Source organism: Canis lupus, chromosome 27, assembly GCF_003254725.2.
Source record: "Canis lupus dingo isolate Sandy chromosome 27, ASM325472v2, whole genome shotgun sequence".
Lineage (NCBI taxonomy): Eukaryota > Metazoa > Chordata > Mammalia > Carnivora > Canidae > Canis > Canis lupus.
In genome coordinates, this window is record NC_064269.1 from 38,082,976 (window position 1) to 38,098,394 (window position 15,419).

General features: G+C 41.5%; 1 long non-coding RNA gene across 1 annotated transcript; it reads left to right on the plus strand.

The window, feature by feature from the left end:
• Window positions 1-3: 3 nt before the first annotated feature.
• On the plus strand, window positions 4-15,393 carry LOC125753801 (uncharacterized). The gene is made up of 3 exons (XR_007406376.1): window positions 4-618; window positions 14,376-14,750; window positions 15,301-15,393. It is a non-coding gene; the product is annotated as an uncharacterized LOC125753801 (long non-coding RNA).
• The last annotated feature ends 26 nt before the right edge of the window (window positions 15,394-15,419 follow it).

Sequence of the window (15,419 nt, forward strand, 5' to 3'; positions counted from 1 at the left end):
GCTGCCCTGCGGGAAGCTGTTTGTAGGGGCGGGGCCTCAAGGCTGCGGCGCCGCGTGACGGTTGGAGCCGTGAACCTTAAAGGGGAAGAGCGCCTTAAAGGCGAAGTCTTGGAGCGGCGACCCCGAGAGCGTTACAAAGGCTCGCCCGCACTGGGACTGGTTTGCTGGGAAGCTCAAAGAAGGATGGAGCTAGGAGGGGCTGCCTGAGCTTTGGGGGGAGATCCGCGGGACCGTGATCCTGGATTCAGCTGACTCTTACTCGGCGGCACATTGTGACCCAAGGGGATTCCCTGCCCTTTCTGGGCCTCAGTTTCCCCTCCTATAAAGGGGCTGGCGGCTAGTCTTCCTAAGCCCTGAAGCAGGTAAGAGGAAGGCCCTAACACAGGTGTTGCAGGGGTCAAATCCAAGGCCTTCCTCAGCCTCCTAGTGATGTCCACTTCCAAACTGCCCCAAGCGGGACATCGTCACAGTCTCCTTGGAGACAGAGGCCTGCCCCCAATCCCTCTGCCGCTTCTGCGTGGTGGGGAATATAGCGCTGGATGATGACAAATTCCGGAGACTAAAATAGGATACGACCACGCATCCTGAGTCCTCTCAAGCTGGTAACATACAGGGAAGGTACACAGTGAATCACTAGTCTCCTCTCCTTCCTCTCTCCCCACTGGTCAGGGTCATTATGGTGGTCATATTCCCACTGCTCCAGACTGGGAAAGCACAGACATGGTGCAAGAAATGATTTTTAATCACAGAATAAGCCTCAGGCCCCACCATCTGCCACAGCCATTGGCTCTGATGTCAGACTTCAAGGGCGTAAACCCTGATACCTTACCTGACTCCCAGACCAAGGGAGACCTGGTGCCACCAAGAAGGGCAGAAGGTGCTCAGGGCTGCTGGTAATTGAGCAAGGATGGGTTAGTACCAAGACAGAAGCGCTCTCCCAGCCCAGGGTGCAGGAGGGAAGACAGACAGCAGGTGGCGCCCTGGGCCAGGCTTGTTTCCTATTGTCCGGCACATTTCTAAGGTGGAGGCCCCAGGGGATCAGAGGAGCTTGGTTCTGTAAACTCCTCCCAGGGAAAGTAAAGAAGCTGCTCTGACACCGCAGGAGAACAGAATGACAGGCCAGACCTGAAAATTGTGCAGAATTTCTCCTCTTCTTACCTTTTCACCATCTTTCAGAACCCCGCCCCCCCACTGCCCGTGTACCCTGGAGAACATAAATCCCAGCCCTTGCATGTTGACTGTTCTCAGACTGCCACTGTAAAGAAAATACCTGGTACCTAGTACCTAATAAACTAAACCATGCCAGAGAGGAAGGGATGCTCTCTGTAAAGCATAAAGGATCCCTGAAGAGGGCAATGTCTAACTGAAAGCATATGATATAGTAGAATTTTAGAAAGTCCAGGCAACCAGAAAGGACTTCCCAGTACCATTCAAACCATACCACACACATAGCCACCTGCTCTGCTAGGAGTTTAGTAACTGATTATCAATAACTCATGAAGTGCCTGCCTCCTAGGAGATGATAATAATGATTATAACTGATGTTTATCTAATGCTTACTAAAACCCAGGCATTACACTAAATATTTTATGGGCTCTAGTGCTTTTAATCTTCATAATACCCCCTATGAAATAGGTATTACGAGCCCCACTTTGCAGATGAGTCTTACCCAAAATCACACAGCTAGGAAGTCAAAATTCAATCCGGACGTAACTCCAAATACCTAACCATTATGCAACACTGCCTCTCAGTCTTAGAGAAGCCGTGTTCATAAGTCCCAGAGAGCTTTGTCTCCCAGGCCATAGAATTCTGCACAGAACCTGGCCCAAGAGGGATTCAGGGGCTAAGGAAGAACTAATAAAGCTATTTGGGTGTTTAACACTCAATTTATTGAAGTTCTAGACTTAAAAGTACTAGGTTCAACTTTAAATTCTTATTCTGTTCATAAAAATAATAAAACGAAAATTTCACCTCACATTTTAATGTTTAATTCTAATTATTCTTTAATGTTTGATTAACTCAAGTTTAACAGGTTAAAGTCCTCCAATTTTTAGATATAGACTACATTTACTGTGTTCCGGGCATTGTTCTAAGAATTTTTCAAATATCAATTTATTTCATCCTCGCAATAACTTCATTATAGCAGCTATAATTCTCCCCGTTTTGCAGAAGAGAAACCCGAGACACAGAGAGGTTAAATGACTGGCCCAAACTCATTCTAATAAATAACAAAGCTGTGATTGGAACCTATGCCAGGGTCATCAAACTTTATCTGTAAAGAGCCAAACAGTAAATATTATCTTTTCAGGTCACACAGTCTCTGTCACAACCACTCAGCAACGTTCTTGTGGCATGAAAGCTGCCAAAGATAATACACAAATGAACAAGCATGGTCATGTTCCATTAATATTTTTATGGACACTGAGATATGAATTTTATATAATTTTCACACATCTTAAAAGAATTCTTTCGACCTTTTCTTTAACCACTTAAAAATGTCAAAATCATCCTTAGCTTGCAGACTGTACAGAAACAGGCAGCAGGCCATAGTTTGCTGACCCTTGACCTACATAATCTGGTTCCAGAGTCCATGCTCTTAAACATTATGCTAGACTTCCCCTCTTTACAAATAAAAATTAAATTTCTTTAAATATTTTTAACTATGTGGCATTTAATATACATGTATTTTAAGTATTTTGAAAGCCTTGACAGGGCAAACAACCCCATCAGGCCAAACCTTTCTAAATTTATTAAACCCTGTACATCTAATAAATCAAACTTATAAATACTTATCAAATTCCCTTAGTCCTCTTAAACTCTCAAGTCTAAAATTTTACTTCCCAAATTGAAGGCTAATACATTGGATTCTCTTAAACATCAAATATTTTAATTCATAAAGTCACTTATACCTCTGGAAAGTAAATTTACTGGCTCAGGTAGGTCAAGATTCCTAGGCTAAATTTGGAACCACAGTAAAGGTCCTTAAAAGTCATAGATTGGAGACCAAGGCACAAGACTTAGAAGCTACATATTCCCAAGACAGTGCTATCTGAATAACAAGCGAACATTCTCAGCCCAATTTTAGAGATGAGTTATGTCTGCTGTATCGTAGTCCCTAAGGCCGTTTCCTTCAACTATTATGATACCTGACTCACAGGTTACAATTTTGCCTAATTTTTGTTGGCTCGGGTGTAATTTCTTTTCTCAACTTCACTGAGCAAACAAATTATTGTAGAAGGGTTGAAGTCTATATTTCTTTTTGTTGGGGAAGTAGTTGGAAATGGGGAACCACCTCATTTAGTTGGATCCTTTAGCTTTTTAATGACATAAGATGTAGAGTTGTGGAACTGTCCATGCTCTGGAAATTGCAAATCAAGTTACAGTATTTATCCTTATACGTTTGGCAGGGCTTGTTGGGTATGATTTATCCATCCTTCTTTCAGCCTCAGTACCATAACTGGCAGAGGAAGAGATAACTGAGATATAACTGAGAGATAACTCAGCAGAGGAAGAAAGCTATATGTGTAGTGAGGCACAGCAAATCCCAAAGCTGGGTGCATCTAAATATACCTGAACAAAAATCTTAATTTGCTTTAAGTGTTCAGAATAGTGAGGTCTAGATATACCTAGGTGTATCCAGTACTACCAACCTAGCTTTAGGTGCAAAGTACCTAATTCCATTTCCTGAACATACAGCAGGGAATTCCCCAGATAGCAACAAGGACTATAGTATATATTTCCTCTTACCCCAGCTTATAGCAGAATTTTATCAGATTTTCTTTAGAAGTCCAGAGAAGTTTCAGAATATGTCACCCTTGCCAAAACCCAATTGGGACCTTTTGATCCTCTCTCCCTCAAAGAATGGAAAGAAGAAAGAAAAAACAAGTCGAGGTTTTTGACCTGAGAGTCTTTCCCCAAATGAGTTTTGCTCCTTCTTCAGGAATTGTCCCCCAAATATCCATAGCTTACATAGATACGCGGTATGTTTATTTTCAGGAAGACTTCTCTCAGAGAAATTGAGTAGATGTACTTTTCTCTATTTCTTCTACCAAGGACAACTAAAAACCCTGTACATTGTATGCAAAATAAACATAAGGAGATTCCAAAAGGTGGAAAAAAGAAAGCAGACTATGTACGGACCTCAATACCCAAGAAACAAAATGGTAGTGAGTTTTACAGTTTTCTTTTTTGCTAGAAAGGTCAGCAACCTAGAAATACCAACACACACACACACACACACACACACACACACACACAAGCTCCAGTAAAAGCCCTGTAAAAGCCCTACTCTTTCTGGCCAAAAGACTAGGAAAGAGGTAGCCTGGAAAGAATCTTCTAGACAACCACTCTGCTCCAGCAAAACACTAAATAAAAAATTGTGGCTCCATTCACACTCAAACCAGCAAAGGCCAAGAGGGGAAGCTGAGACCTCTACCCTCATGAGGCTGTAACAAGATATCCCAATGCCTACTATGGGGTGGTCAAAGAAGGCCAGATAAGGAGCACATTCCCACAGGCCAGTAATGAGGCTCTCCCCCATCCCCCTGCAGTATCAGTGGAGACCACGTGGGGAGTGGGAACTAATACCCCTACCCAGTCCATCATTTAAGAGAGGCCTTAGCCTCTCATGGGTCAGTAGAGACCAAATGGAAAACCTGGTCTTCTACTTCCACATGGCAGTCATGATATACTGTACTTTCTTTCTCTGTAGGAGTGGTGTCCAAAAAAAAAGTCAGATAAAATAGAAGTCTTCAATAAGATTCAGATTCCATAACATAATGCAAAAATGTCTTGGTTCCAATACAAAATCACTCATTATACCAAGAATCAAGAAGATCTCAAACTGAATGGAAAATGTCAACTAAAAAAAATGTCAACTAAGGGTGCCTGGGTGGTACAGTCAGTTGAGTATCCAACTCTTGGTTTTTGCTCAGGTCATGATCACAGTGTCAAGGGGTTAAGTCTGGAGTCTGAGTGAAGCTCAGCATGGAGTCTGCTTAAGGGTCTCCCTCCTTCTCCCTCTGTCCTTCCCACTTATGCTCTCTCTTTAAAGTAAATAAATCTTTTTTAAAAATGTCAACCAATAAATGCCTTAACACCAAGATAGAAATATTGGAATTACTTTTAAGCAGACATGATAAATACACAAGCAATTACAACCACACTTGAAACAAATGAAATGTAGAGAGAGCCTCAGCAAACAAATAAAAGCTATCACAAAGAACCAAATGGAAATTTTAAAACTGAAAAATACAATAACTAAAATAAAAAGCTCAGTGGATGAACTCAACATGAGAATGGATAGGATGGTGGGGTGGGGCAAAAGCTATCAGTGAACTGGAAGATAGGACAGTAGAAATTACCCCATCTGAACAACAAAGGAAAAAGTAGACCAGAAGAAGAAGAAGAAAGAAGGAAAGAAAGAACAGAGCCTCAGGGGTCTGTAGAACTATAACAAAAGATCTAACATTGTGTAATCAAAGTCCCAGAAGAAGAAAGAGGGGAAGGGCTGAAAAAGAACTTAAAGAAAAAGTAGTCAAAATTTCCCCAAATTTGGCAGGAGATATAATCCTACAGATTCAAGAAGCTGAGCAAACCCCACACAGAATTAACCCAGAGAAATACACACTAACATGCATCAAAATTAAACTTTTGAAAACTAAAAACAAATGAAAAAGCTTGAGAGGAGCCAGAGAAAAATGAAACCTACCCATAGAGGAAAAAACAACAAATGATAGCAGATTTCTCATCAGAAACCAAGAAGGCCAGAAAGAAGCAGCACAATGTGTTTCAAATATTCAAAGAAAAGAACTATTGACCCAGAATACTGTGATATTAGGATACATTAACTCTAGTTTTCTATTGTCGCTATAACAAATCATCGCTTATTTGGTAGCTTAAAACAACACAGATTTATTATTAATCTTTGAGGTCAGAAGTCCAAAACTGGTCTCATCAGGCTAAAACTGAGGTGTCAGTAGAACTATATTCCTTCTGGACGCTCTAGGGAAAAATCTGTTTCCTTGTCTTTCCAGATTCTAGAGGCTACTCACGTTCTTTGGCTCATGGCCTCCTTCCTCCATCTTCAGCCAGCAAAGTTGGGCCAAATTCCTGTCACCCTGCCAGTTCTCTAGTTCTCTCACTTCTGCCTCCTTCTTCTAAAGGTCCTTGTGAGGACCTTTGTGATTATATTGGTCTCACTCAGATAATCTTAAATTCAGCTGACTAGCAATCTTAATTCATCTACAACCTTACTTTCATTTTGCCTAAAATAATCACAGGTTCTGGGGATTATGACATGGACAACTTTTGGGGAACATTATTCTGCAACTTACCCCATGAAAATATCCTTCGAGAATGAAGGGGAAATCAAGACATTCTCAATGGGGGAAAATGAAGAGACTGTGTCACCAGCAGACTTTCCCTAAATGAATGGCTAAAGGAAGTTCTTTGAGCAGAAGGGAAACAACAAAATTTTAAAACCTGCAACATCATGAAAAAAGAAATAGCAGTAAGCAATAATATGGGCAAATACAATTTGCTTGAGTTTTCTAAAATATGTTTGATAGTTGAAGCAATGTTATATCTTCTTAGTTTTGTGAAATAAGCACTAGGTAAAGGCATGAAACCTGGAATTTGAATCACAGCCTCCCACTAGTTAGTTATATTTACCATCTATGAATTACACTAACTTTGGCCTGACACCTTATTTTCTCATTTACAACCAGGGAGGATAGGATTCACTACATCTCTTAAAAGATTTCCATCTCTAAAATCTGTGACTATTATGCAGTGAGTAGTATCAAATGTCCAGTATAAAAGCCAGTCAATTAATTCAGCAAGTAGGTATTGAGCTCAAATCCTTATGCTAATTCCTTAATTCCTTATTATTGACACTGGTACTAGGTATTTACCATGATACTTACTTTACCTTTAAATCCCCTCCCGGATTTAAGTTTACCTACCCCTCTTCCACCACCACACACATACATTTCCTGCCCTTAGGAGAATTCTATGCCACCCATCTTCTCAACCTGACTTCCACTGAGACCTCTTCTATATTTATTGATTCTAAAAAGTATTACTTCAAGAAAATTAGAAGAAAAGTCACAGACTAGGAGAAAATTTTCGCAAAACATGTACTTGATTTAAAAAAAAATGGTGGCCAAAATTTAGAAAGAACTCAGTTTGGAAGTTCCTTATAAAACTCATACTTTTGCCATACAATCCAGCAATAGTAATCCTTGGATTTCAACCAAATGACCCAAAAACTTTTGTCCACACAAACCCCTGTACATGAATGTTTATAGTGGCTTTATGCATAATTGCCAAAATTTGGAAAAAAACAAGATTCTTTTAGTAGGTGAATGGATAAGCTATGATACAGTCATACAACGAAATATTGTTCGGTGATGGAAAAAATGAAATTTAAAAAGAAAAATAATTTAGGGGATTCCTGGGTGGCTCAGCGGTTTGGTGCCTGCCTTCGGCCCAGGGCGTGATCCTGGAGACCCAGGATCGAGTCCCACGTCGGGCTCCCTGAATGGGGCCTTCTTCTCCTTTGCCTGTGTCTCTGCCTCTCTCTCTCTGTGTTTCTCATGAATAAATAAATAAAATCTTAAAAAAAAAAAAGGAAAAATAGTTTAAAAAGAAAAAAATGAGGGACACGTAGGTGGCTCTGTCAGTTAAGCATCTGACTCTTGATTTCAGCTCAGGTCATGATCTCAGGGTCATGAGATTGAGTCCCGCATTGGGCTCTATGCTGAGCGTGGAGCCTGCTTGGGATTCTCTCTCTCCATTGCCTCTGGCCCTCCCTCCAGTGTGTTCTCTCTGTCTCTAAAATAAATAAATAAATAAATAAATAAATAATAAATAAATAAATAAATAAATAAAAGCTATCAAGCCATAAAAAAGAAATGAAGGAGGCTTAAATGAAAGAAGTCAATCTGAAAAGTCTACATCTCTATGATTCCAACTATGCAACATTCTAGGAAAGACAAAACTATGGAGATGGTAAAAAGATCAAAAGGTCAGTGATTTCCAGCAGGGACAAGGAAGAGGGAGAGATGAATAGATGCAGCACAGGGTGAAACTGTTTTGTATGATACTATAATGGTGACTACATGACATCATGCATTTGTCAAAACCCATAAAATGTACAACACAAAGAGTGAACTCTATGGGCTTTATTTTTTTTAAGATTTTATTTATTTATTCATGAGAGACACAGAGAGAGAGAGAGGCAGAGACACAGACAGAGGGAGAAGTGGGCTCCATGCAGGGAGCCCAACATGGGACTTGATCCTGGGTCTCCAGGATCACATCCTGGGCTGAAGGCGGCACTAAACTGCTGAGCCACCCGGGCTGCCCATAAACTATGGGCTTTAGTTGATAATAATATATCAGTTTTGATTCATCAGCTGAACCAAACATAACCACACTAAAGCAAGATGTTAATAATAGGGGGAATGCGGGAGTGTATGAGAAGATATATGTAAATTCTGTACTTCTTGTTCATTTTTCTGGAAACCTAAAACTTTTTCTGTAAACCTAAAATCTCCTTTAAAAAGTAAAGTCTATTAATTTTTTTAAATTGGTAAATAGCAAAACAAATATATCAAAAATATGGTTTCTTGAAAAGTTAAGAACATAAATAAACTACCAGCAAATCTAGTCAAGGGGGCAGAAGGGGAAATATAAATACACAAAATAAGAAATAACAAGGAAGAAATAATTATAAAAACAGGAAATTTTAAAAAAATATTATGAAAGGGACCCTCGGGTGGCTCAGCAGTTGAGCACCCACCTTCAGCCTAGGGCCTGATCCTGGAGACCTGGGATCGAGTCCCACGTCAGGCTCCCTGCATGGAGCCTGCTTCTCCCTCTGCCTGTGTCTCTGCCTCTCTCTCTTTCTGTGTCTCTAATAAATAAATAAAAATATTATGAGACTACTTCACATACCTCTTTTATCACAGATTGTCCTCCTTTGCAAGCTGACTTGAATATGGAAATTTGCATGCATAAGGTTTATTGGGGAGTGCCTCTAGGATCAGCGTGTGTGATAGAGCAAAGAAAGCAGGACTGAACAAGGAAGGTGAACACCAGTGCAGTCATAGCAGTGTTCAGATAACTTGTCTTTTAGCTCCTAAGTCACCAGACCATGAGGAGTAACATAGAGAATACTACACACCACCCAGAAATGCCTGGTTGGGGGGATCCCTGGGTGGCGCAGCGGTTTGGCGCCTGCCTTTGGCCCGGGGCGCGATCCTGGAGACCTGGGATCGAATCCCACGTCGGGCTCCCGGCGCATGGAGCCTGCTTCTCCCTCTGCCTGTGTCTCTGCCTCTCTCTCTCTCTCTCTGTGTGACTATCATAAATAAATAAAAATTAAAAAAAAAAAAAAAAAAAAAGAAATGCCTGGTTGGGACTTGGGTGTGTCCCTTGGGAAAGGGGTGAGTGTATTCCCTATATGGGAAGAAGGATGAAGTGGATATTCTGCCAAAAATACCAGAAGGATGGACTGTCATAGAGACTGCCAAGCTAATTACAAAACCTCATTCCCTGTCATCATGAGCACCCAGCCAAACTACATTTCCCAGCTTCCTCAGCTGTTTTAGTGGCCAATGACTAAACATGAGCTCACAGAACCTGAGCAGAATGATAAGCAGCACTATTTCCAGGTCTGGCCTAAAATCTCGCCACAAGCCGCCATCTGACTCTTACTCTTTCCAGCTTGGTGCAGCCATCCATGCACCATTTCCAAGTGACCTTGGAAATCATGTGTTGAAAATGACAGAGGCATCAGATGGCATTAGCCTGAGTTTTTAAAAATATTTTATTTATTTATTCATGAGAGATGGGGGGGGGGGTTGGAATAGGCAGAGGGAGAAGCAGGCTCCATGCAGGGAGCCCAATGTGGGACTTGAACCAAAGGCAGACACTCAATCACTGAGCCACCCAGGCATCCTTTAGCCTGAGTTTCTAATTCAAAACTGATTATCCCAAGCAAGATATCCCAAAATCTAGGACAATGCATACACAATCCAGGCCCACATTTTCTCAGGTCCATAGTCCCTCACCTTAAACTCTTAAAGCTAGATGTGTCTCAGTATTCAAAACTTTGAGTATTTTAAAAGGGCAAGTACAGTATGTGAGTTACATTCCCTTTTGCTCATCCGTATCAGGTTATGCCAGTGATTATGACATTAAACTCCATTGAAAAGATTTTCCAATCAACACTTTGGTGGAGCTGTTTTAATATTCCAGTCTTCAATCTTTCAATCTTCTGATTTTCAATTGTTCCATCATGGGCTCTACTGCAACTTTGAAGAGCCACCTTTCACTTGTGCCCTGTCTGACAGCTCTCTCGTGATATCTCTGCTCTTCTCCAGGACGTGTCTCCTCCATCTTAGATTTCTTTAGACCCCATCATTCTTTCTGATCCAACAACTGTTAGGAGCTACACACACACTGCGTCATCGTGAAGAGTTGTAATGCCTAGTGCGTGTGGAAGAGACTATTTCTGGTTACCAGGGTTTTAATATTTAACTTATTAAAATTGTAAGTATAAAATCTAGTTTTGCTTAAATATTTAAATTCAACTTACAAATCCTGAAATTCTATTTATAAATGTACCAAATGGTACATTTTAATCACTTCCACTTGTTCTTTGATTGGAGTTTAACTCAACTTGAACAGATTCAAATTTCCTTAATAATTAGTCCCATCCACAAACTTACTAAAATTTCCATAACTGTTTTAGGCTGCATTCATATGCTTAATATATTTGATTTTTTAAAATTTTTTCTTCATTCACTTTAATTGCCTGACAAGGTAGGGTTAAAATCCTTACATGTGAAATCTTTCTTATAACATAAGTGACTCTTGTAAATTTCATTTCTTAATTTACCTTATTCAGATGTTAGATTTCTCTTAAATGTTCTAATACTGTTTATAAGCTTGAGCACTACCTTATAATTTTCAACTAAAAGTCATAACTCTAAAATCAACAGACATTCCAAGGTGAAAATGCAAAGCTTAACTTAGTCATACAGATTTTTAAACTTACCTTAAACTTAACATCAAAATACTATGATACTTCACTGTTTCTATACTCAATTTTATACCTTCTCAGAAGGTCAATTTGACTATCTCAGAAAGGCTGAGATCACGAGGTCAAAAAATTTGTGCCATAAAACAGTTATCAGATTGAAGAGCAGGACATGAACACTTGGGGGCAAAGCTAACTTCTCCCATCTTGGATACATGAACTGCTACTATACCCCACCTAGCTCTCAGCAAATTTCCCTTCACTTATCAAGTCCTTATGTAGCCCTGTCACTGGCCTCTCTGCTTACCCTCTAGTTAAGGGGCATCAGATCCACATAAATCTTAGCCCATTTGTATCTGCCTGGCTGACCTCTGAGACCCCATGCTCCTTTCCTTTGTGTCTAGCTTATCTTCAAAGACCATAAACCTTTATTCCAATGAAATCTACCTCTTCCTCCAGCTTAATCAGCCTTCTATTTTTCTTTCAATTTTCTGCCTCTCCTGTTCCAGGAGTAAAACCAAATGCTATGTTGTTCTGTTGTTTTTAACTTGATCTTTGCCAAAAGGCCAAGGAATGATCGTTGTTGTTCTCAAGCAGTTCTTCTCAACTTCTTGAGCAAACATGATTCTTGGAGTCAGAAAGTTCCAGACGCAGGCCTTTTTAAACACCTTCCTGAGCCTTTGGCCTTGCTGTAAGTTCAATTACTTATCTTGACAAGAAAATAGTCATGGGGCACCTGGGTGGCTCAGTGGTTGAGCATCTGCCTTCAGCTCAGGGCATGATCCCAGGGTCCTGGGATCAGGTCCCACATCGGGCTTCCTGCAGGGAGCCTGCTTTTCCCTCTGCCTATGTCTCTGTGGCTCTCATGAATAAATACATAAAATCTTAAAAAAAAAAAAAAAGAAAGAAAGAAAGAAAGAAAGAAAGAAAGAAAGAAAGAAAGAAAGAAAAAGAAAGAAAGAAAGAAAGAAAGAAAGAAAGAAGAAAAGAAAGAAAGAAAGAAAGAAAGAAAGAAAGAAAGAAAGAAAGAAAGAAAGAAAGAAAGAAAGAAAATGGTCATGATGTGATTAACACTGGGTGTTATACTCTATGCTAGTAAATTGAATTTAAAATTTTTAAAAATGGTATATCCCCTATACATAATAAAGGGACTTCACTTCTTTTGATCTCTTTATTGGAAAAAACTGCCACCCTTGGTAGGTAGTCTGGGTCTGCAAGATTCAAATTCATGGCCAAAGACTGTATGATTAACTGAAGGAGTATAAAGGTTATAATTCCAGAGCCACCTTTAGATGATTGGAGGTAACTCCAGGCCTCTCCACACCCCTTTCCCTTGTCGCATGACACAGTTCCCAATGACAGTAAGAGGCTGACCAGGCACAGCCTACCTAGGCCTGCACAAAGTTCACACACCCATGCTCCGGAGTGGAACCTGACTCCTTTGAGGCCCAACCTAAAAACCTGGTTGAAAAACAGAGCAGAACAAAAAGTTAATCCATCCACCAACACCTTACAGGAAAGACTTCCTAGTTAAAATTTTGCCCATTTTGAAGTGAGATCAAAAGACTATCTGTTTGGTGAACTAATCTCTATTTTCACTTTAACTCCAGTTCTAGGTCACCTTTGCCCATCTAGCTCAAGGTCAGGAGTCCACACTCAAAAGTCTATGAGCTCTTGACTACTAAGACCCTAGAAGCTCCTGTTGCTTAAGCCCCCACCTATTGAAAAATAACCCATTTAAAATAGCCTGGCAATTATCAAAATAGTCACTCTCCTATGGCCACGAACCACAATAAGCTTCTGTAAGTTGCCAAGGTGAGACAAAGCCCAGGTGTGCCAGACTCCAAACTAACAATGTGTTCAAACCCACAAGCCTGGGCCTTGGATGAAAGGAAGTTCAACCATGCCAAGACTTTGTGCTTCTAAAGACCCCATTGCCCCTGGGACTAGGAATGGTTTTGCCCATCTCCTGATAATTAATGATAATGATAGCTACTTTAATATGCTGATTCTGGTTCCTTCAGAAAAAGTTACCTCATTTAAGCCTCATTCAATCTTGTGAGTAAGCAATTCCCCCTTGTTAGGTGATGAACCAAAGATTAGAGAAGTTAAAGACTAAGACTGGACTCCAGGGATGCCTGGGTGGCTCAGCAGTTGAGCATCTGCCTTCAGCTCAGGGCATGATCCCAGTCCAGGATGGAGTCTCACATCAGGCTCCCTGCGAAGAGCCTGCTTCTCCTTCTGCCTATGTCTCTGCCCCTTTCTTGTTTTCTCTGTGTCTCTCATGAATCAATAAATCTTAAAAAAAAAAAAAAAAAAAGACTGGACTCCAAGTTGCTGGGATTTGAACACAGGAGCCTGACAGCAAAGCCCACCTCAACTTCTTCTCCCCACCACTTCCTCCAAGCAAAAAGATGGCAGTTCAACAGGAGGGTCCTGAGGTAGAAGGTCATTAGCCCAGTGGTCTGTGAGGGGATGGCTGAACTTTCAGGGGATAAGGTAATGTGAACACCCCAAATCCACCTTGGGCCTAGTACCCTGGGGCCTTGCTCAGTTGTTAGGTGGAAGTTGTATTACCCTCTTTTCTCTGCTTCATGCCTTTGGACCCTACCCTCTCTGTAGTGCCATGGAGTGAAGGAAGACTACTTCCCCTCCAGTGGCCTAAGTGAAAATCAGAGGTCTTTTCAAATGCTTTGTCCAGTTAACCTATTCCTCCACAGAGCCAGCCACACTGCAGCCAATGGAAAAAGGACAGCATAATCTCAACCTGCACACACTTGAGGAGAAATGACTACATGTGATGGGGGAGGTAGGAAAGGGCTGTAGAGTGAGAACTTCAAATTTGGGGGTCAGATCTTTGAGACTGGATATTTGGGACAGAGATTCCCTTGTGGATTAGAATCCTCACCAGGGCCCATAGGGTTCCTACTCCTTTTTCTTTCTTTCTTTCTTTCTTTCTTTCTTTCTTTCTTTCTTTCTTTCTTTCCTTTTCTTTTTTCTTTTTTTAAGATTTTATTTATTTATTTGAAGGGGGAGAGAGAGAAACAGGGAGAGAGAGAGAAAACATACAAGTGGAGGGGAGAGGCAAAGAGAGAGAGAGGGAGAAGCTCCATGCTCTCTCAGCAGGGAGCATGATGTGGGGCTGATCTTAGGACCCTGAGATCATGACCTGAGCTGAAGGCAGATGCTTAACCAACTGAACCACCCAGGCACCGCCCCTACTCCTTTTCTGACAGAACCAGCTCCACCACATCCCAGAGCCTCTATTCCCCCTCCTCCTACCACTGTTGCTAAATTTAAACACTCATCTGTCCTTTTCCTGTAGGATGTATTTTAAGGGAGTGACAACGTGTGCCGCAGGAGATGCAGTGACACAAGCACTGTGAAAATAAGCATGCCAGCTCCTCCTCTCTGTCTGTCAGACATACCCACCCACCAGGGATTAAACCATCATCCTCCTCATCTATCCCCTTCTCTGACTCTCTCCCAGGAGGGAACTCACCATGAGCCCTCAGCAGGAACCTGGGTGAGGAGAGGATCCCCATAGGGTGGAGTCCCAGGAAGCAAGACCCACAGTGCTATAGAAGAGCATAAAATGGACAGAAACTTGTCCTTAGTCCATGCTTGCAGACATCGCCATGGAACACTCCAGTGTCTGAGGGACTCATCAGATCAACACACTGTCCAGAGGAGCCCTGAGGTGTGATAAGTCTGGGGGAGCTTGGGGGATGTGCTTTCAGGAGTCCCCAGCATGGAGATTAAAATCTGAAGGGAATATGAGATCTTCCATTGCTCCTAGAAGACCGGAAGCAAATTCGCCATTCTTGGCCTGCCCCAATAAAGCCCCAGGGGTAGGGGGCTGGTGGGTGGGGAAATGGAGGTTTCTGAATTGTTGCTGATTAGTGTAGCAGCCCAAAGAGTGCAGAGTGGAATCAGAGACTCCTGAAGTGGGCAGGGTGCTGTGTTTACACAGCACCAGTGTGTCTGTGTCCACCTGCCCACAAGGCTCAGGTGAGCTTTCAGGTCTCTGATCTGGTAACAGAATGAAAGACACACTCTATTCTTGAACTGGTGGTGACAGCATGGCTTTTCCCAAGGGCATAGCTTTTCATCAAGCTTCTTTCAGGAAGCTAATCAATTTACACTGCAGAAAGGAGACTTATGGGAGAAACAGCTTTCTAGTGCATAAGGAAAGATCTGAGTTAGACCAACGGAGATATGTTTGCTGTTTCTAATTAACTTGAGAATAGGTAAGTTGGAAACCCTGTGCAACGCCTGGGATCCTGAAACTTTGCCGGCTGCTGTGAGGGGGATTAAAGAACATCCTTCTAGAAGATCTTGAGCAACAAAATAAAAACCCATTTGGACT